The 4,472-nt window shown below is 50.1% G+C and overlaps 1 protein-coding gene across 2 annotated transcripts in view; it reads right to left on the reverse strand.

Moving 5' to 3' along the window:
* MICALCL (MICAL C-terminal like) overlaps positions 1 to 4,065 on the reverse strand; it is a 71,548-nt gene extending 67,483 nt beyond the window's left edge. For both annotated transcript variants that reach the window (XM_040258367.1, XM_040258365.1), the window contains exon 1: positions 2,851 to 4,065. The gene's annotated coding sequence lies outside the window, so the exon portion shown is untranslated. The remainder of the gene's footprint in view (positions 1 to 2,850) is intronic.
* Positions 4,066 to 4,472: the final 407 nt, after the last annotated feature.

Raw genomic sequence — 4,472 nt, forward strand, 5'->3', positions numbered from 1 at the left:
GGGGGCGCCAGAGCGCAGCTGAGAGGCCACAGGAAATCTCACCCACCAAGGCCTTCGGGTTCCCTCAGAGGATGGTGACGGGGAGCCTGGCACACCACCCCCTTCACACCCACGCCAGCTGGCTGATGCCGAGCGAGTTACGTAACCCTCAGGTTTCTCATCTGAAAAATGGGAAGCCTAGTGCTGTTTCATGGGGAAGCTGGAGAAATAAAATGGGATTAAAAAGAGGTGCTCAGCACAAGAGTGCAAAGTAAATCCCACAGTGAACAGTGAAAGTCGCTCAGTCATGTCCGACTCTTTGCCACCTCATGGACTATACAGTCCTTGAAATTCTCCAGGCCAGAATACTGGAGTGGGTAGCCTTTCCTATCTCCAGGGGATCTTCCCAACCCAGGGATCGAAGTCAAGTCTCCCGCGTTGCAGACAGATTCTTTACCAGCTGAGCCACAGGGAAGCCCAAGAATACTGGAGTGGGTAGCCTATCCCTTTCCCAGCAGATCTTCTAGACCCAGGAATCAAACTGGGGTCTCCTGCACTGCAAGTGGATTCTATACCAACTGAGCCACCAGGAAGCCCTAAATGCCACATGGTAGCTAAATACAAACCCCATTCCCTTCCTCCCACGCACACAGGTGGTGCCCCATAAAGGCACTGCTGAACCGCTAACCTGTTTCAGGGGAGACTGCACACACCCACCCTGGCCAGAACTTCTGCAACTCAGGGCCCAGAGGCTTCATTTTCACTTGCAGCTCACATCCTTCTCTGCTGGCCCTTTCTTGTTTTGCTTGAAACCTTGGCATGGTCCAGCCAGGCTGCCTGACCTCTACGGGAGCCTCAATCCTGGGTGCCACTGGCCCTTCCAGTCCCATCATGCAAAGGGGGTTGATGAACAGACCAGAATCCAGATTGCAGACCCTCCCATATCCTCCCTGGGTCAGCTGCCTCTTCTTTGGGCCCTCTGGCAATACAGACATTTCCCCCTGACCCTAGAGATCATTCTGGTGAGTGTGGTCAGCTGGGGGAGAGTGATAAGGGCAGACACACAGCTCACTCCATTCACCTGTCTGGGGCTGGGGCCTGAGCCAGCCTTAACAGGGCAGTGAAGGGATAGATGAGACAGGACCCCAAGCTTTGCTCCCTTCTTCAGGACCAGCCTTGCCTACTGGGTTTCCTTTCGGGCACAACGAAGATGACTGAAAGATGGCTCCGGAGATTTTCACAAAGACTGGGATCCCAGGGTGCAGCTTCCCCAAATTTGGAGCGTAGGCAATTCTTAAATCCTCCCAAAGTCTTGGAGCGCCCTCTAGGGGTGGAGCCTGCTCAGGCTGAAGTCATGGTCTCTGTTCCTACACACAGTTCAACTGGCTTGGTCCCGGACTCTTTAGTCAGTTCCTCCGTTAATTTACTTATTCATTCTGAAAGCAAGGACTGGGTGCCTCCTCTGCTCCAGGCCCATACTAAGCACTTGGCCCCTGGAAATGATTCAAACTCGAGGCTGGCTCTCAAACTTTTATATACATTTGAGAAGCAACAGCTGATACTCCTGGGTTAACTAAAGACACAGCTGAGAAACCACGCCGCTGGTTAGCAGTCTCCTCTCCCCTGTGCCTCCTCCAGGATCCCCCACCCTGCTGGGAGGGTCACCTACCAGACTCCCAGCTCTCACCGCCCCCAACCCCCCACCCTCCCGACCAGGACCTCCTTGAGGGCGAGGCCAGACCCCTCATACCAGTGGCACTCAGTAAAAGAAAGCTGGAAGAGCTGGACAGAATCTGTGCCCAAATCGACCCACCCATAGAATTACCGTGGCTGGGGAGGGGTTGAGGTGAGGGAGTAAATGAAATAACGTGAAAAAGGACTGACCTGGGCCTTCACTGAAGGTTAATTCCCTCCTTCCCCTTACCTTCCTTGCCTGGAACTACAGAATGGCTCGAGTCATTTTAGGTTTTTCCTGGTGAGGTGGCCTGCCCAGTTGTGCGGCCCTGGTCCAGAAGTGCCCATTGTCCCAGCCTGGCCCAAGGGAAAGGGGCTGCAGGTCTTGGGGTTTCGGGGAGAATGACTCACTGGCCAGGAGTCAGTGATGACTCAGAAGGAAGAAGTTAACTAAACTAGCACGCTATTCCAACTTCATTTCTTTCTTTTTTTTTTTTTTTTGGTTTAAGCCAAGGCTTTCCTGGGTCCATCTCTCTTACAGCAAAGTCTGGAGAGGGAGCGTGAGGGCAGCGATGAGCTTGGAATCAGATGAAGAGTCCGTGCCCGCTCTCAAGATTGGAGAGGGAAATCTCTGTTCGGTAACTAGGGTGGCGCCAGGCGCGGGCTGGCCCTAGGACGTCGCCAACCGTGCGCGCAGTCATTGCGCCCCCTAGTGGGAGCATGCTGCCTTGGCACCTGCTGCAGGCCCTGGTCCTGGTAGCCTGCTCAGAGAAAGAAGTAGGGGGTGGGTGGGTGGATGGGTGTGTGGGTGTGAGCGCGCATGTGTGTTCTTTCATTGCTTTACCCACTACTGCTCAAAGGTTAAGCTGACAGCCCCAGCCTAGTTCCAATGAACTGAACCAAAATGTATACAGCCCCTGGGCCACAGTTTCATCTTTGTTTTAAGAAGCTTGGAGCTCAGGTCTCTTTCAAGTGCAGTTGTAGAGTTCTAAGGCTCGCTGAAGGTAGAATATCCGTTGGAAAGTACTTCGTCTAGTGAGCAGTGGAAATAGAGTCAAACATACATTTCTTTCCTTTCCCCTCACATCCAGGAGGCCGGTTCAGAGAGGACATGTGAGGAGTGAGAACAGCTGCCCCTGAGAATTAATCAGACAGCTCCTGCCCGCCCCCACCTTCCCCAGGGAGCTCATGACTCACTGGACTGGAATCTTCTCCCACTCTGGTATTCACTGGGAGTTGGATACTGGAAACTATTGGCCCGCTGCAGAGCTGTGGTGAGAAAAAGAAAAAGGCAGGGGAGATGAGGAGGGAGGAAGAGTCTGTTAAATGGATAGGACAAACAGGGAGTTGTCTCCTATGGTCCATTTACCAAAAGCTAGTAGACCCATGGTTATAATTGACTGAGCCCCTTCTTTACTCAGGCTGTCCCTGTCTCTATAACACACACCTCTAAGTTTTTATTCATTCAGTCATCACACATTTACTGAGACACTGCTGGGGGCCAGGTACTGCCCTCTTTCAGAAAAGATCTCAGATTAAGTGCCATCATTCTAACTCACCCATTGGTAATAAGCATGTGTACTTACATGTTTATGTGCCTACATGTATACATATATGCCTATATGTACACAGGCATATATAACACATCTGTTTTTAGCAGGGCAGCTCTTTGAAGCTGAAGTCTAACATCAATGCCACAGCTGTGTCATAGAGGAACCAGAGCTGCTCTCACTGAAGCCTGGAAGCTGCAGAAAACACCAACCTCTTTCCGTGTTACCCCCAGAGTCCCCAAGCCCTTTCGATTTTAACTGAACCCCTGTACAATCCACGGCCACGACCCCTCCTCTTGTCCTGGTTCCAATGGAAACATACTTGCAGGATGCCGTGGGCTGGGCCTTGAGAATCAGCTGAGCAAAATGAACATCACAGGCAGAAGAAATGGGTCTCAGCCATTTGGGGCCTGAGAGTGGGCAGCGGGATATAAACGTATCCCATTCCCACACTGGGCCCTCAGATTTGGCCTCTGTAGAGGCCTTCTTTCCTGGAGGCATCTGGAGCACATATGCAAATGCAGATATTAGGCTCCACTCTAGACCCAAGACATCTGAGTCTCTGAAGGAGGGAACCTAGAAACCTGCCTCTTAAAAGGTATTATTTAGGAACCACTGAACATGGTGTTTTAGGGGAGCATTATGGAGTGTTTTCTCTGACCTCTATTAGACAGGGCTCAAGTTCTATTTTAAACCATCATCATGGGCATGCCCTATGCTAAAAAAACTTTGAGAAGGCAATAGATTCCTTGATGAGCTGAGGCAGTCCCAGAGTCCTTTCAAAGGTGGTTAAACATATATAATATTAAAATCACCATGTTAACCATTTTTAAGTGTAGAGTTGAGTGGCATTAAGTACACTCGCATCGTTGTGCAAACAATACCTCCATCCATCTCCAGAACTTGTTCTTCATCCCAAATGAAACCCTGTCTCCATTAAACAATAATCCCTAGCCACCCTCTTCACCCAGGTCCTAGTAACCACTTTTCCATACTCCCTGCCTCTATGACTTGAACGATTCTGGATGCCTCATAGAAGTGAAATCATACAATACTTGTCTCATGGCTTAGTTTCCTTAGCATAATAACTTAAAGGTCCATCCATGTTATAGCACGTGTTGCAATTTCATTCCTTTTTAAAGGTGAATAACATTCCATTGTGTGGATATAGCACAATTTGTTTATCCATTCACCTGCTTGGGTCATTAACCTTTCTGCTATTGTAAAAAATGCTGCTTTGAGCATGGTGTACAAATGGTGTACATTTGG

This window comes from Oryx dammah, unplaced genomic scaffold, assembly GCF_014754425.2.
Source record: "Oryx dammah isolate SB20612 unplaced genomic scaffold, SCBI_Odam_1.1 HiC_scaffold_17, whole genome shotgun sequence".
NCBI lineage: Eukaryota > Metazoa > Chordata > Mammalia > Artiodactyla > Bovidae > Oryx > Oryx dammah.